At 43.4% G+C, this 19092-nt stretch overlaps 1 protein-coding gene across 1 annotated transcript in view; it reads right to left on the bottom strand.

Annotated features, from left to right (window-relative positions):
- LOC408884 (transcription factor Sox-13) overlaps window positions 1-19092 on the bottom strand; it is a 148767-nt gene that overhangs the window by 86635 nt on the left and 43040 nt on the right. The gene's annotated exons all lie outside the window — the stretch shown is intronic.

The following is a 19092-nucleotide window of genomic DNA, read 5'->3' as shown; positions in this document are numbered from 1 at the left end:
ATATTGTTGCAGTTTGTGATTTACGATGGAATTGTATCAAGCGGCTGCAGTGTATACGTTTCGCCTGACCATTTCAGATGTCTCTAATTCGTATATTTCGAATTTCGAAAAATGAATATTGCCCATCTTACTTTCTACGAAATCTTGACGTAAACGTATCGATTAAAATAAATACATGCGTTGAATATATTGAAAGTAATTTTCCCAATAACTCGTCCACGATTTGCACGGTTGGATAGGAATGGATGGTTCGTCGTGGGACCAGCTATCAATCGGCTATCCCCTTCGATGATCCGTGGGGCGGCGAATGCGAGTGGCGGTCGAATCCCGTCGGATCAGGTGCGGTGTGCTGCGCATTGTCTATTGTTTCGGACGGAGGCGGCGGTCGCGGCACAACCCCCGGCCGCCGGCGACGGGTCTACGACGGGGACGTGGAGGTGGTTGGAAGCCGACCAATGGGAGGCGAGGCACACCCGCGCAAATCACAATGCTTATTGTTGTCGCCGAGCTGTCCGCCCACATCCCTGGATCGCTTCTTCCACCTCCGCCCGGCGCCAACTCCTGCAGCTCGGTCAGGTAGAAATCTCTGCAGGTGCGCCGTTCGCGCCATTGCTCCGTTTCGCGCTCATTCTCTTTTTGGAAAATATTTCTCGTAGTGAAAAATTTATCTTTCGCTTATATTTACGAATTATGCGTACATAATATGCTGTAATAATTCGCGTACGCCTGTGATTTTTTTTTTTTTTTAGTAAAGTTCGTCGTTGTTGTCAATAATTTTTGCAGTTAATTTATCGGTGTATTAAAATTAAAATTGTTGATTAAGTTGGAAGAATCGATAATCAATTAGATATTCGAGATTTGAAATGGGATATTAATTTTATCTTCGAGCTACTTGGAACGTCGAGGAACTGCAATCTCTTGCATAATACACCGAATTTCAATTATTAGTTATACAATTAATAAATTAGATCAATTTATTCTAAAACTAAGATTCTATTTCCATTCTACTGTTTCTCGAGACGTTAAATAAAATATAATAACGTAGAAGATTGATCTACTTTAAATATTAACTTCTTCCTCAGGACTTTCCTCCACTAGGAACAGATCAGAACGAAATCGCCCAAAATCGGTCAACTTTGACAAAAATCCATAATCTCGATTTCAAATTCCTCCCCTTCTTCTATCGAAATCCAATCGAAATAAAAAGAGAGAGAGAGAGAGAAAAAAAGAAATCTACCAATTTTCCCACGTCTATCCCCCAGAAATCCACAATTCAAATCCGCGTCCACGAAATCCTCGAGCTCAAAGCCTACGTGCGTGAGAGGAAGCGAAGCTGGGGGGGCGAGAGAGAGGTTCCTTGGTTCTCTCGCCGCCGCCGCCGCCGCCGCCGCCGCCGCTCAGTTTCAGCCGAGTCTCGTTCGATCCCCTCTCCCTCTCCAGGTTGCATTTGCCTTCGTCGTGTCAGATAGAATATCCTGTCTCGTCTCCATCGCGCACGCACAGGTACATACACCCCTCCACCCCCACCCCCTTCGTACGTACCGCTCGTTCTATGCTGGAGGAGATCGTAGAGCGCCCATCCCTCCTCCTCCTCCTCCTCCTCGTGCCACCCTCGCTGTTCCTCCACCGCGGCGGTGAGAGGAATGGACGAGAATGGCGTCGGCGCGCATCCCTTTCATGTCCTCCGCAAAACCCATTCCCCCCTCTTCTCTTAGCTGCTGCTCGTCCTCCGCACCAATGCACCCTTGACTTGCGCCCCTTACCATCCCCCCCACCGTCACGCTAAACAGAACGTACGCCACGTACACGTACGTTCGCGTGTGCCACGAAAACGCACACATATTTTCCTGGAAATATTGGCGAGTCTCGCGCGCGATGCTGCACGTTTTGCTCTCTCTCTCTCTATGTACGTACCTCTATGCACGTTCTCCTCCTCGCGCGTCTCTCCGTGCACGTGCACCAACAAACCAAGGGAACCAAGGTTCGTCGTCCACTTCGTGGATGCACCCTTTTTATCGAAGGCCACAAATCGCACAAGCGATGCACAAGCTTTTTCCTCGGGGAGGAGGGGGACCACTACCTGCACGCCTCCCCCAAAATGCGGTCCTCGAACCGTTTTGCGAACATTATCCCGATTCAGAGCGCTGAACACCGCACTCGAGACGAGCATACACGCGGCTTCCCTTCGAGTGAAAGAGCGGGCCGACTCTATTTTTTTTTCTTTTTTTTTTTTTACGATAATGGTGTTTTCTTTTTCTCGCGGTGGAACGGTCACGCAAGACGGGCAAGAAACGTAAGAAGGAAAAGAAGAGGAGGAGGAATATTCAATTGGTTTTTCTCAATTAAGAAGTTTCTATCGCCGCTGGACTCGATCTTGTATCTCGCTGCTTGGATTCGTGTCCGTGTTATGTACGGAGAGTACATTTCCGTTTTATTGTCTCGTTAAAATGCGTATTTTCCATCGAACCGATTTCCCGAACCCGGGAAGAATCGCCGCCGTTTCCTGTTCCACTTACTAAATGGAGGCTCCGCTATTTCCGTGCCGTGAATATTGCACGTGAATATCGTCGTTTTACCGGATTGCGCCACCTACTTAATTACTACGACAACCGTTTTACGACGTGAAATATCTTTTTCTGATGCGAGCGCGCGAACGTTTTATATGCTCCGCGACGCGGTTGTACGTATCTAATTGAGATTTTTATTGCGATTAGCGGACGATGCGCGCCCATCAAGGAAACCTATACCGTCGTTCAACGGAGAAATGGACACCGAGGAATGCAGCTTTCTTATATTTATCTTGTTCATTAAATCGAATATTCGTTGAGAATTCTTTCATCGTGAAAACAGATTCTGCCTAAGATTATTTTTAAACCGTACGAATAATATTTATCTTAAGTAGTGAGAGATAATGGATATCGTGGAACGCGATATTTTCTTCTTATTTTTTTTTTTTTTTTACTTCGAATATTTATATTTTTCGAATAAATAAAACGACAGAGAGAGAGAGAAAGAGAGAGAGAGGAAAAAATAAGTTTCTATTTCTATACAACGCTTAGCAAATATATTAAGTAGATTAGATGCAGTTAGTGGTCAGCCAACTGGCGTTCCAAAGGAGAGGTACGACGATCGCTATCTCTCCTTCAAATATTTCAGAAATGAAGATAAAAGTAACTTGCGAATAATTCGAATAGTTTTTACATTATATTCGAAATATCATTGTCATACGAGAGTATTAAAATAGCAATATTTTTATAAGATTCTTTCTGCAAAAGTGAGGAATTATATTGTGGGAAGATCATTGGAAATTCTTGTACGTGTCTTTGTCTAAAACAAATATCCATTTTATTCGAATATTATTCACATCGATGACAACACGACACGATAAATGACTGCCAGCCTTCGCAAACTCATTGCCAGAATTAAGGCGTATTTGAAAGTATTCATGCCTATCCTTTATAATTCGTTTCGTGATTAATATTTGCTTTCGAAATACGCAACATGAAAATCGGAGAATATAAATAAGCAAAATCTTGCTTATTATATTCAATTGAATTATACCTACATCCCGAATATCGTTAAAATTATAGAAATTTTCACTCAAAATTTAATTTTTCCATTCCACGCAAGACCCAATAAACGGGGGGAAAAGAATTCGATCCAAATCTATCTAACGCGCATGACACATCGCTCGACGATGATATGATTCCAAAAGAAACTTCGAAACACGACGAATAACTGTGCGATAAATCAACACGCTAACAATCCAATTTTAATCCACTCGGTTGTCCTTCCACCCGTTCATCATCCACCCATCCCCGACAAAGACGTCCATTCGGCTTCCAGACGACATTATCGCCGCAATAAGGCAGGACAAAGTGGCGGCGCAAAGTTGTCGGCGGTGTACAAGCGGAAACGGGTTCTAAATTTCCCCTCGGAAAGTGAATCGAGGGGGAGGCCGTTGTTTTGCCGTTTTAGAAACATCCTCCGTAGCGCGCAACGATTCGTTTCGCCGTGGGCGGGGAGGGCGGGGTGGGTGGGTGATCGTTACGCGTTGCACCGTATTAACCAAGAGCGGTGGGATACGAATTCTATTCCGGTAACCGGGAGCAGAAGACAAGAACAATGAGGGTGTTCCGAGTGTTCTCCCCGTGCATGCATCCTCCTGATACCAACTTGTATAGTGGGTGTAGGAGCGAGAGGGGGCGAGATTTATGCACGACGACGAGGACGACGACGACGACGACGACAACGGCGTCGGCGTCGGCGGCGGCGGCGGCGTCGGGACGTTTTGCTCCGGACGTCGACGACGACCAGCACGAAAACCACGAGAACCGTGCTACTGGGGTGCAACGATGGCAACGATGGAAGGAGAGGAGGAAGAAGAGGAGAAGAAAGAGGAGCAGGAGGATGACTATGATGAAGAAGAAGAAGAAGAAGAAGAGCGACGAGCCGACAAGTCGTGGCCGCTTGTGAATGAACATTGGCTCGCGACCGTTTCCGGCGTTCTCTCCCTCTCTTTCTCCTCCTCTCAAGCCCTCCGTAATCTCCTCTCCGTCTCGCTTTGTCCGGCCACGTCCGCCTTCGTCCCTTTTTCTCTCTCTCTCTCTCCTACAGCTCTAGCGTCCTCCGGTTCTGTTCTCAATGAATGAGAGTCGCCGAGATTCTCCCGCGATCCCGACGACGGAGAAGGAGGAGGAGGAGGAGGAGAGGACACGTTCGGAGGAATCTTGAGGAGTGAGGGAGTGAAAGGGAGAGAGAGAGAGAGAGAGAGAAGGAACGGACCGTTAGCCTTAAGCGAAACGGTTGCAACGGAGGCCTGCGACGAATTTAGAACAGGAACCGAAAGAGAGCGAAGGAGGATAGAGAGGGAGGGAGAGAGAGTCCCCCTCCGTTTTTATTTTATTTTATTTTATTTTATCTCTCTTTCCTTTTTTCTTTTACCATCGGTGTCCCTTATTCTTCTTCCTTCCCGCTTTGTTGCTCCCATTATTAATATATCGCTGTTGCCGCGCGTGACCGGCCGGATCGTTTCTGATCTTTCTTTTTTTCACCTTGCTTCTTCTTCTTCTTCTTCTTCTTCATAGTCGTAGTCGTCGTCTTCTTCTTCTTCTTGTTGAGAGAGGAGAGTCGTGCTCTTCCTATTACGCCCTGCGTTTCTGCCTCCCTTCTTCTTCGCGCGAGCATCACCCCCGCCCGGGACCATCCATCCGGTGATGCGAGTCCCGCTGATTATAAATAGTAACCTTTGTCGGACGCTTTTCTTTGGACCTCTATCGTTTCATCGTCGTTGTCTCCATCGTATTCGCACCCACCTTCGTATGTACACGTATATATATAAATTCATTTTGAGAACAGAATTTAACCATTTCTATGAAAGAAATCTGTCAAAAGAATTTTACAATTTGTCGACGAATTTAGCACTTGTTTGCAATTTAGAAAAAAAAGAAAAAAAAGAAAAGTCGTATCGAAGAACGTGTTCTTCATCTCGACGAGCTACGACGATTAAAACGAACGTTTGCTTGCCGTAAATAAAATTTCGCCGAGATGATCGGGAAATATAGAAAAATCGAGGCGCGATAACCATAGTTGAACGGGTGCATAAAGCGTGGACGTTGCATAGCTGCAACCCGCGAACCACGACGACCGCCTGCATTATCGCGGAAAAGAGACTGGCGGCCGCCCTCGAAGGCCGATGATCGATCACTTTGCTCGTGAGATTCGCGTGGTGTGAGATCGAGTGGGCGCGTGTGTACTACACCTCAACGCTTGATTGACAGCAATTTCGTAAGATACCACGCGGCCAAGGAATCTGGAACGGATTAATTGGAATAAAACGACCGGTGTCGCGTGTATTTCGCATTAGAGTTGTTTATTTAAAATATGGATTGTCTCTGTTAAGGATCATTCTTTCTCTCTCTCTCTCTCTCTCTCGTTATTCTTTATTATTATAGAATTTCCACAAGCACGAATGTGTATATTTTGGAGAGAATGTTTATATGAATATATATCTATCTTTTTTTTTTTTTCAATATTTACATTAGATCGGATAATTTGAAGCGAAGTCAGTTTATGGGGACACAGAGATGTAATTAAATAAATTATCTTACGAGTTTTTCTTTTTTTTTTGTCATTCGTTGGAATTTTGTTTGCGGTCAAATTAATCGAGATCGACGAAGTGGAAGTGTCTTGCTTTTGGAATATCATTCTTTGATCATTGACGAAGTGGCGGATGGAAGTACGTAGGGAAGTGTGTTTAGAAACTGGTTCGAGGTTTGATCTGTCATGTGAAATTTGCTTGGAAATCGGAATACGCGTGACGTTGAGTTATTAGAATAAGAAGTTCGATAATATACATGTATGCAAGAATGAAACGTTTCTTGCAAACCAGCACCTGTGTCGACTATAATGATATTATAATGCGATTGATCAACATTAGCTTGAATTATTTTCTCGCGTTTTTTATTTATTTATTTTTTTTCCTTACCTTTTATCGCTTTTTTCCCTCACCCTCCCCGATTATGCAGTCCTTCTTGCATAATAATCGGACAAATGATTTATTCCAACTTCACTTTATTTCCACGAAATGAAAATAGTTTCCACTCCAATCGAAACAATGAATAATAAGAAAATGTACAAAATAAATTTCCAAAAATTTATTCTTATTCCCCTTTAAATCTAAATTTTTTCTCGTACGATCGACACAGGTTCTCCAGGCGACTTTCCAGCGTGGAAAGAAAGAGGCTCCGTCGTCCAAGCACCGAGAGCTTGGAAGTCTTGGGGAGCAAAGAGCCTTCTGTTCCAACTCTTCTCGTTCCAAGTGCATGCGTATCATTGTTTCGCCGCCGCGCATTCCCCTACTTCAATAGCTCGTTTAATCGTGACACACGAAGCGGGCAGCGGCACAGTGTAGCGCTTGCAGAAAATCAGATCGTGCGGAGACTGGACCCTTTGTCCGATCGTGCACGCATCCGTTCTCACAGGCGATCTCACTCGGGCCGAAGTCATCAAACGCGGGCTTCAGCGAGCCGGTAGAAGCCGTGCTGAAGTGGAGGATTTTATTGTTCGTTTATTAATAACGAAGCGCGATGTCCCAGCGCGAGGCGAGGCCATATGCTTAGATAAAACGGATCTTGCGGAATGCAAGATGCAAAACAGAAGATGCACGCTTCTCTCTCTCGAGGATACTACGGGTACTTTGTGAGCGCAGACAGACGTTCCACGAGACATCTTGAAACGTCCATTATAAGTCTCTGTACGCCTTGTGATTTAATCTAAACGAACGGGTTATAATATACGTTCGTTATAATTGGAAGATGTTACCAAGAGTCGACTTTACTTTACGTTTCAACCTTCTTTTTATTTCAGTTTTCAAGAAACTCGAAAAAATTTTAACGACACGTTTTCAGTTCTTGTATACTTTCGAAGAAGTTTCGAATAAAAAAAGTATCTTTTCTTATTTAAATAAAAGATCAATCTACCTGCGATCAATGATTCGTCAAGATTCAACTGCTCCATAAAGAAACTTTGACACTGTTTGTCGATTCTGGACCCATCTTTTTATATATAATAGTTGTTCGTTTGCTCTGGACAACGAATGGCTCTCGCTCACGCCGATACGAAATTACGACACGTTGGAGCGTGCGAATGTGTGCCCGAAGAGCGTAGAAGGAATCCGCGGCTGCGATTTATCTCGATTGGTCCCGGCCCTCTTGTAACCTTGCTTGTTCTATCTGGCCGTGACGCTCGAGACGATGCGCGTGTTTTACGTCATTGCGCGCAGGAGACAGCGATTGGAAAAGTAAATTAGCCGTAAAAGGGATCCTCGATCGTGGTTCTTCGCGAGTTAAATTAAATATTTTCGCAGTAATTAAATTATTCGTATCGATATTGTTCGCGTGCAAAGTTGTACGAAAGAATCGCGTCATTTTCTTCTCTTTTATAAAGCAACGTATCGTGAGAAAATTTTGACTATTGAAGTCGTATTGAAAGTACGGTTCAAAGCGATATTTACAATAAACTCGATATCAAGCGGAAATTCAAAGGATCGAAATTACGCAATAGATCCCCATTTACCTATCAATAGGTACGTATATATATACTGTATATACATATATATATATATATTAATGTCAGTAATCGTAACTAAACAGTATCTATTCAAACATCATTTAAATGCCAATGTATACGTGTATACATATCGTTCTAAATATTCGATGACGATAACGATGAACTGTTTATGAGTCTAATAGGGAGGAAAGAAAACAGTGTTTCGAGATACAGATTTGTATACGCGTCTCCTTTCATTTAACTTTCATTTAATCTTTCGAGTAACCATCGCTTTAATACCCATCTATTTTAATATAATTGCATTCCCATATTCTCTTGTAATATCATACGCTAATCCTAATCCAATTCGAAGAAGCTAATTTTTAAAATTATTAATATTTACAGAATCACATATATATACATGAAACAATACTCGTACTTGATAGATTAGAAGCAAAAGGAAAAAGGTATTCCTTGAAAAAAAAAAAGGAAATATTCCAAGAAATTTCCCAATCGAAATCCAAAAAAAAAAGAAAAAAAGCAACATTCCAAGAAATTTCCAATCGAACGAGGTACAAAGACAAAAGAAATATCGTCGCGACGATAAAAAACGCCGTATCCGCTACCGACACACGCGCGCGCGTGGTGCACGCGCAATTAAAGCGGCGTGGCCCGCACAGTGCGGATCACTGTTCCCCGAGCGGCGATACGCCGCGCTCATGAATGAACCCGGCGGGCCGCCGGTGAGTCAGTGTGGAAAGAATGGCGAGGATATTTCATAAAGGCGAGCCGAGAAAGCAACACGGCGCTCGACCGAGAACGGTTACCGGCCCGCTCCTTCCTCGCCCCGAAGAGGATGCCGCTTCTCTCTCTCTCTCTCTCTCCTGCACGCGGCTATTATTGTATACTCGTCTCGTCCTCATCCTCCGCCTCCGATTCTTTGCGAAACCGTTCCTCGAGATCAGCTCTAGCGAAAAACAATAAGCAGTTTGTGTACGCGCGTCCTTCCCTCTCCTCTCCTTTCCTCTCCTCCTCTCCCGTGCACGAAGGATGCGGTTCGATCCGGTATCCGAACCGCGGACTGAATCGCCGCCTTTGTGGTTCCCCGGCTCGTTTCGGCTCGCAAACTATCCCGCGCGAGACACCGTTTGATGTAAAGAGGAAGGGAAGAGTAAGGGAAACGCTTGGATGTTTGTTCTCTTCTTCTTTTCCTTCCTTTCTTTCGCCCTCTTGTTTCTCGGATTCACGGGTTTACGGGGAATCGGAGGATTCGATGTTCGAAGACGTTGTTTGAGGGGGCAGAGAGGAGGGAAGGCGGAGTTTCGAGAAAAGGACGAAGTTTTTGCTATGTTTTTAACATAGATTACACGAATGGATCTGATTGTCATCTGATTAGGATTATTTTAAATTACAGTTTAAGAATAATTAATTACTAACTTTTTCTCGTTCGTTGATTGTATCGATTTACGAATTGAAAAGATGAACTTGGTCTTTCCATACATTGTAAATTGAAATGCATTGAGTTTACAACGAATTCCAATATCGGATATATTTATGAGTTACAAGTTCCAAATACCGAGACACGGTCTTTCAAGCGCACAATGTACAACTCGATCCATCGTCGTCCACCGTGGGCAACGTAGGAGACGCGACTAGAGACGAGATCAAAAGGCTAGGGAAAGGCCTTCGCGCGCAGGGTGGCTGTGTGTACACGCGGGATCACGAGCGGTTCCGATCTCGAGACTAGACGAGTTAATCGGCCACGGAAGCACAATAAACTCGAAGATAATAAACGAAGCGCCGTCCGTTGGTTTACCATAATAATGCCTTCCATCATGCCAGATCCCTTACAGCCACCGAAACCCACCCGAAACGAATAGAACTCTATAAATAGTCCGCTACTCTCTCTCTCTCTCGTTCTCTCGCGCCTCCGCCTCGCGCCCTCCCCCCCCCCTGCACCGCCGCCACTGCCGCCACTCTCGCCCGCTCTCTTTGTCCGTGTCGTCGTAGAGACGCGGGCCCCGATCATCGTCTACACGCGCGCCCGCAAACGCGCGGTTATTTCAGAGAGCGAATTTCCGCACCCGTGTCTGGAAGATATTATTATGCGGCCGTGTGCCTCTCCACCGCTCTTTTCGATATCTCGCGAGAGTAGTGGATCGAAATCGATATCTCGTGTCGATTTTTCGATGAATTTTTAGAATTAGCCGCGATTTAGCATTCTCTCGAAACAAATGTTAATTCGTTTCATTTCGACAAAAGCGATAATATATCAATAGCGTGATGATTTTGATTTATACCAAGTTTGTGAAATCGTATGTTTCGATTCTAAAAGTAATCGTAAACAATTTATTAATTTATCTTTCATTCTTCTCTTTCCAAACTTAACTTAATCAGAGACACTGTCGATGTCTATCCAAAAAAAAAAAAAAATGTTAAGAATACTGTCAATTCCAACCGATCATCGACGACGAAAATGCATTGGAATCGGCGCAGCCAATAATTAATTGCGAAACGCGGGATGGCCGGGAAGCGGCGAGGCGTTTAATCCGAGCGTGTATTGAAAGAGCGGTAGCAGTGGGGTGTTCGGAAGAAAGAACACTAGCGGGCGAGTTTCGCTCCACGACGTGTGTTCGATGGAGAGGAGGGGCAGTCCTCCTCCGTCTTTCCTCGCAGGACCACGTCGGGGAGGGAGGGCGGCCGAGGTTCTCGCGGTGACAGGAGCGAGCGGCCGCAATGATTAATGGCTTAGCGCATTAACAGGCTATTGACAAACACGCTCCTCGTCCACCCTCGCTGCGGTTCCTCGATCCCGTCAACGAGGAGGAGGAGGAGGAGGAGGAATCCGCGATGAAAGGAGGGAGGGAAGGAGAGAAAGGCGAGGGGGTGGGCCGCTTTCTTAAATGAGCCGCCTCGAAAGAGAGAGAGAATAACCTTCTCGCCCTTTTCGAGAACGACAAAAACGTGGTAGCATCTTCCCGCTGCTCTGAAGGTGGAAACGTGTTCCATCACCCTTTTCTTCCTGTCTTTTTTTTCGATTTCAACACCCTGGACGAACAACCAAGAGGTTTGGCTATTAGTTTCTAAATAAAAGAAATAGATTAGATAGAACGTATTAGTCCTTTATCTATAATTTAATAAAATTATAAAATCTATTAAAATGCGAGTGTCTTTGGGAAGAATGGAAACGATTTTTCAAACGATGTATAAATCGAAATATCCGTTCGATCGACGTATCGATGAACAAGTATCCTCTCCCTTTTTGCTTTTCCTTTGGATCGAATGCAAATTCGCTCAGAGCTTTCTCATGTTAATGCAGCGCGGGAATCCCGGACGGAAGCCCCGCACAAAGATGTCTATCAATCTCGATCCACGTCAATCACTTTCACCCAGTAGCTTCTGTTCCGATTCTTGGCTCACGACCGAATTAACTACAAATCGATATCGAATTAATCTTTTTCCTTCGAATCTAATCAATCTAATCACGCATGTTTGAAATAATATTTTACACAATATCACGTTAATTTTGCAGTATATTCATTCTTTGCGATAAATTCTCGAAGGAAAAGGAAAATATTTTAAGATAAATTAAATTTACGAGAAAGGATCTTCATCGATAAGATTCGTCGGGTTCGCAGAAAAATTTCATCAATCCGCAATTAATATTTAATAATCAAGGACGTGCCATTATAAACTATCTTGGTTGGATGCAAACGGATGCAAAGAGATTGTACGGCACGCGCCGTATCCCATTCCAGGCCGAGGGATCTATGATCCTGACATCGATACCCCATCGAAAAGATCGTGGCCGAACGTTTATGACGTTGGAAACCAGCGATGGCCGATAAAACGATACGAAACGATTAACAGCAGGTGAGCAGAAGTGACATTTAACAGAAGGAAGGAAAGAAATTCTACGACGTTGTCCTCCATAACAGAGGAATTTTCAAAGAGGGTATCGACGTGGAGACACCTTTTCAACCTTAATTGCTTTCGCTTTAACTGACCTTTCGATACCGTTTTCCCCTCGGATCGATGTTGCGCAATCTTTATTATCGCTCTATCACGACGAATGAAAACGATCGCTCTTTAAGAAAATACACGTTGGATGGTACGCGACGTGAAAGAAAGAAAAAAAAGGAAGAAAGAAAGAATCGAACGAGAGAGAAGAAATAATTCGAGTTATTAATGGCCACGGATACCTCGATTAATTATCCTGCCGAGACCGCAACGATTTTATTAACATCAAGGATAAATCGTTTGAAATCTTTATTGCCACTGTGAGACGGGCTAATCGAGTCTCACCCCGTGCGGATCGAAAGGAGATGTGTGTGAAAGAGAGAGAGAGAGAGGGGGGGAAAGAGAGAGAAAGATCATTAATGAAAATACTTCGTTGCCTCGCCCTCGTTGCTGTTCGATTAATTTGTTACCACGATCGCTTAGGCATTACTTGGACCTTCGTGGGTATCGCGTAAATTTGTTCGAGGTGAAATTTATTTAATTAGAGGTATCTGAGTGTAGGAACGTGTTTGAATAAAACGTATATATTCTCGACTTCGTGTTAGTATATATATATACACGTCGTTGTGTGCTGGATTTATCTTTGATAATATAACAAATATAACAAGATAAACTTAAGAAAGTTTAAAAGAGTTCTGGGAAAGATTTTTTTTTTCGAGCCACAATTATAATCGACTTGGTTAAGACAAGTTTACGAGTCGTGACAAATAGAGTGTAACAAGATGCAAATTTCTTATATTATTTCAGAATAATATATAAAATTGTAAAATTTGAAACGTGTTAAGACTAATCATCCACGAAACTATTTATCCAATACACATCGAAACAACAGCCTAGCCATTCTCATCATCAATACGATTCAAATTGTGCAATGATCAATGCTCATCGTCCCCCTCGACGAAAACCTCGAAACAGTAGTGTACCTATTTCCAAATCCCCGAATCATAAAATCCACGCAAATCGACGTATCGACAAAGTATTCGAATAACAAAAGCCGACCACATCAAAGCGAAAACTCGCGGAACTCCCCTCCAACTGGAGGCAAGGATATCTCCATTCGACCCGAAGTAGATTCCGCGAAACAACAACGCCTCGACCCCACATTCCCACCCATTCATCCATTCCCGCGCTCGATACAACAATCGCGATCCAATGCCGATTTCGCAATTAGGAAACCCTCGAAATCCCCGACGAGGGAAGGGAACGGAAAGAGAGCGAGCGTAGGCATAATTATCCGCGTCAATGTGACTCGATCGGGGTATAGGATCGGGCGCAGACCAATTGGAGAGGGTTGTCGGGCTCTCTCTCTCTCTGTATCGGGTCCAGGGCACGGCGGGTCTCGCGTGCGAGCGCGCACGCGACCGTATTCACGTCTCGCGGCGCAAAGGATTCCCCGGATACGCCTTTCAACCGTAACACGTACGAACACGTTGGCGCGCGGGATACGTGGTTATTCGGGCATGGACCTCCCTCCCCCTCTCTCCTTCCGGCCCATATTGAATATTCGACGGGCCAGCGATACAAGCGCCGCGGATCATCGTCTTTTTTCCCCTTCCTTTTTTCGCTTCTTTTCTCTCCTTTCTCCTTTTTGTTCCGATCCACTTTGCCATTTGATCGGATTACCCGATGTGTGTGCCCAGAGTTGGCCGTATTTATATATATATAGAGAGAGAGAGAGACGAGGAGCCGGTTCTCGGATATAATACGCGAACGATATCGGCTGCCGCACTCTTTCTCCGGCAGACATTCGCGCGCGAATATCCACGGAACACGCGTGCAACGAAACCGACTGGTGTATTGCAAACACGGATGGAGAGAGAGAGAGAGAAGGAGAGGGAAAAGGTTGGCGGAGGGCGAATTCGAGAAGCGGGTCTTTTTATTACGAGGCCTCTCCTCCTCCTACGCCTTTCCCGGCCACGGCTCGCATCGCTGCCTCTTATGTACCCTTTCGAGGCCTCTTTTCCCTCGGCCGTGAATCAAACCACGTGCGCCCGCCGCGGATTTCGTTCCTCGCGGTGACGTTATTACTATTCGATTGATTTCTGAGGGATGGGGGGATTGAGAGGGAATTTCTGGGATTTGGATTTTTCAGGAGGAGGCTCGCGAGCTCCTGCGATTCGATTCATTTTGTTTTTTAATTGATTAGGAATTTTGAATTTTTGAATTTTTGATCGGGACTTCAACTTTGATTCGATGGAAAGATTAGTATTGTGATATTTATTTGCGGATTTAGATTGTTAAATGTTTCTATCATTTTTGATGGAAGATTAAGATTTTATAGAATGTTTGATTTAATTTTCTGGCAATTTTGCTATTTTATACAACGATTTAGAAGCGGTATGATTCTGTGAGGATCGGAAGTAAGTTTAAATGAAAGTTTGTTATTATCTTCGAGGATGTGAATTTGCATCTCCAGAATATCCTTGACAATAGCTGGGTCTGAGTAGAATTAATTTGCTAGTTTTTGCCAGATTTATATATTTGAATTGGGTTTGCTATATCTAAGAGATTAATAAGATTTATTGAAATTTAAATATTCGAGATACTTTGATCATTTGTAATTACATATAAAGTACGAAAATATAGAGTGGATAATCTTTATACATTGTAGAACGATATTTACCGGATTTTCAGACATTTTATTTGCAAAAAAAAAATTCATGTAAATTATTAACATCTTGTGCTTGATGGATGGAAACGAGTTTAAGGTTCTATAACGCGTCATTGGGTTAATTAAAGAGGTAGTACTCCTTGAAGAGAATTTTTCTTTTTTTCAACAGATAAGCGCGTAGACCTGTTGACATTCTTTTACTTAAGTTGCGGTTACACCGTGCTTGCACAATTCTTCGAACTACTTTAGTTTCTTTGAATTCAAGAAATTCTTGATTTCCGCCACCGTTCTTTCTTACTTACTTACAGCATTAGAGACACGCTTGAATATAAAAGAAAATAATAATCTCGTTTCATTCTCAACAATATCGTTTCCAATTTTCACGATCTCGTCACGTAACAAAATCGTACAAGCGACATTCGTCTCCTCCTCTTCTTAACCTCGCTTACACAACTTTCCAACAATTTTAATTCTGATCTTAACACACTCTCCTCAGTGAAAAAGCCTTTCAATCACTCCCTTCGTTTCTTCGAGCGAAACAAACCCATCCTCCCTTCACCCCCACCCATCAAACAATCCTTACTTACTACATCAAACATCTTCACGCAACACCTTCCCACTGACCAAACACAACATCCAACTCCATCACTCATCCCACCGCCAATCGTAACGCCAGAACCAACAAACACGCGCGCGAAACGCTATAATGCTCTTCTCTCTCCCTCTCCCTCTTTTTCTCTCGTGCATAGTGGAACGTTTGAAAGCCTCGAAAGCGGAATCGCGATAAAATTGGATCGGCGGAGGATCGAAAGGAGGGCGCGAGAAAGAGGGAGGAGGAGGAGGAGGAGGAGGGCATTTCTCCTAGCACGAAATTTCCAAGAAAGCCACTCTTGGAGAGAAAGAGGTACGATAGAAACGGAGGAGGAGGAGGAGGAGGAGAAAGGAGAAGCATAGAGAGAGAGACGCTCTTTTCATACGTGAGCTCCTAGATCGGTTGGTGGCCGAAGGGTACAATTGGTCTTGCAGTCTAGCCCCCTTGCTGGATGTTCCTTGTCGGGCGGTGGAAGAGGGAGGATGGCGCGGAGAGATGGCGATGGAGGTTGGAAAAAGGGAGAGAAGCTGGAGAGGAGGATGTGGCTCAACTCGTTCGGCCCATTCATGGCCCGAATGAAAAGGCCGCGTCGAACAGACATCGGTGAAAAGAGAAGGGAATTATTATGATTATTATTATTAACGTTTCTATAGGAATCATTCCCTCGCCCACCCTCCCCCTCCCCCTCCTCTTCTTCCTCCTCCACCCCTGCCTTTATAGCTGTCTTCGACTTTTCGTAGATAAAGGTCGAGGATGCGCGCCCCGGGCATCCGAATGTGAAATCCCTCTTGCGAAATCGACCGGCAAGGTTCAATGTTACAACGTTGCGCGGCCTCCTTTAACGTTTCCACCACCCCATCTCCCCCTTCCTCGTGCCCCTCGATCTTCCTTTTCAAACGAGAGATTGCCGCTCGTCCCCGCTCGTTTAATTGCGACTCTTCGCGACAATTTTCTAAATATTTCGTATATATATTTATATATATATATATATATATATAGCTCGATCACCTTGGCTTCAAATTCATTGGTAATCGGGCAAGGTTGGATGAAAATTTGTTGAATGAAACTCTCGTCGAGAATCTCGTTTCTTTTCCTTCCTTCCTTTCTTTCTTTCTTTCTTTTTTTTTGAATCTCATTTAAACGAATAATTTCGAACGATAATCGAGAAGAAATTTAATTAATCGGTGTATCTCTCTAGTTTTAAAAAAAGTTTAAAAGAGTTTCGTTTAAACATTTTCCTCGTTTAAACAAGATTCCATCCCTTCGAAACTAATTTATTAATTAATAACTCCCCCCCGATGATTTGTAACCTCCTAATCGTTCATTCATTATCATCCAATCCAATTTCCCCACGCAAGGAGTTTGCGAGGCAAGCGTGCGCGAAATCGTGGAACAAGTGCGCGTGTATGAATGGTCACAACGGTTGTTTGACGTGGAAAGGCTAATGGCCAGCCATAGGTGGTTGAGGAAACGGAAGGAGGGGGAGGAGAGAAAGGATGTCGAAGGTCGGAGGAACGGTGCTGCACGTGCTCCACTCTCTCGAACCGCGTCCCCCTTCGTCTTCTGGCCACGCTATTCAAAACACGTGGTCCGTATTAGCGGGATCGGCGAATAATGGACGAAGGGGAAGGAGGGAGGAGAGGGGATGGAAGGCTGAGAGTACACACAGAGAGAGAGAGAGATCGAGAGTCGAGTGACCAGCCTCAATTACGCCTACCACGAATCGTGCACGCATCATTCTCCTGCTCATCGGTTAACGATCCGTGGAAAATGTCGCGAGGGTTGTGATGCGATTCGCGGGGAGAGGAAGGGTATAAGTGATAATTGTATATAAGTCTTGTTTTCGACTCGAAGAGTTTTATTTGTACGTTATTTATCAAGATCGAGAAGATGGAAAATTTTTGAATGAATTCGTACGAAGGACTGAATCAGTTCCATTGATCATGATTTTCGATCAATGAGTTGGTATTGTTTAGGGCGATGCAATTTGCTTATGGCAGCAAAGTTGCAAGTTATTGGATCTATTGGATGATTCGTCATAAAATGGTATTTAATTGTTTACAGTTAATTTCGAATAATTATCGTTCACAGTGTGGATTAAGAGCGAACTATATCCATAAATTTATTACGTGGAAAAGTATGCACATTCCACGTGGATTATGCGAGAATGCTAGAATAAAACTTACAGAAGTTTTCCTATTTTAACGTCAAAGAAGGAAAATTGTACATAACAAGAAGATCGAATTAAACTTCTCGTGTAAATATTTCGTGAATATTAATTTAATAAAATCCTTAAAAATATTCGTACAAATTTTTATCGAGAAGATATAATTATTCGTGTCACGTATTTCGAAAACGATCGATCCTTCTCTTGTTTTCCTCCAAATAAAAAAACCTTAAAAAAAAAGAAAAGAAAGAAATAATCCTTTGAAACAACGTTTCACGATATCGATTTCTCGAAAGCCTCGTTATCGATTCGAGAAAACAGCGTGGACACTCGTTAACCACGCGTTCACCGTGCACACGCTTTCCTCGAACCGCGGTTAATTGCCATCGTCGAGGAAACGATCTGAAATCGCCACCACAAATGACAGAGTATTTACCGCGCGAACAGGGAACGATAACAGGGAACCAGTTTCTCAAAGATACGAAGCGAGCGTTCGTTCGCAAAATAAACTTCTCCAAGCGTATCCATTAAACGATACTCGTCGATGTCGCGATTAGCCTATCAATTAACGGTACTCGCGATGACACGGTGATACGAACACGCGAAAACATGCAATTTTTTTTTATTACCACGCCAAGATATTTTCGGATGCGAGAGTCAATTCTCCGTTCCATCGAAACTTATTGCGATTAATACAGAATTCAAAAGAAGAAACGCATAGAAAGTTCCATGTTCGATGCTACACGAAAAGCTCGTGTTTTTCGAGCGTTATAGGAGGGGTTGATTGTATTTTGCACGGTCGAAGAAAACGAAATCCGGTGGAGAGGTTGATACACGGTGCACGGCTTCTTGATGTAACTTTACGACTAGCACTTAGCTTTTCACATAAAAACACCGCCTATAAATACCGCGCGTTATTTTCGTGAAGAAGAAATACCGGCAGACATTCGAGCATAAACGCGTTGCCGGCGTCGCAACGAAACACGCCGCTGAGAGGCGTCTAATTCATTTCTTTCCACCCCCGGGTCGAACGACCATCCCCCTCCCCCCCTACGTTAATTTATGCAACTCTGCGCACTCTTTGTCCCTCTGTTTGCCATTCGACGCGCATCCCTCGAGACAAAGGAATTGTTACGAATTTTCGTCATTTTCCTCCAAGAAAGAAAAATATTGGGGCGAGGAATAGAATTTGAGTGTTCTAAGAAAAATTTTTTAATCTTGAAGAAGGAGTGGGGAAAAAAAATATAATTTTTAGAATGATACACAAAAGATACAATTTCAGCAAGAAGATGAATTGAAATTCTAAGGAATAAACGTTTTTTTTCTTTTCATTTCTTCTTATTTGTGTAAAATTTTGCAGCATAAATATATTTATAGAGATTAATTTATATTTGTAAAAATATACTTAATTGCTTCTTTTTATCAGCACAGTTGTTTATCACCGAGTTTATTATATTCCATCAATCTTCTTGTATAAACGTGTATAATGACATTTTGTATGGAAATAAGCGAAGAAATCTCTTTTTCTTTTTCTTTTTTCTTTTTTTCACATTTCGATTATGTATCGATGTCTTATAAATCAAGTAGAATTGTTCTTAGATGGTTACACAACTCGTTCACTCGGTCTAAAAATGTTCTCGACGTATTGATTTT

This window comes from Apis mellifera, linkage group LG6 (genome assembly GCF_003254395.2).
Source record: "Apis mellifera strain DH4 linkage group LG6, Amel_HAv3.1, whole genome shotgun sequence".
Lineage (NCBI taxonomy): Eukaryota > Metazoa > Arthropoda > Insecta > Hymenoptera > Apidae > Apis > Apis mellifera.
This window is presented reverse-complemented; position numbering and strand designations above follow the sequence as displayed.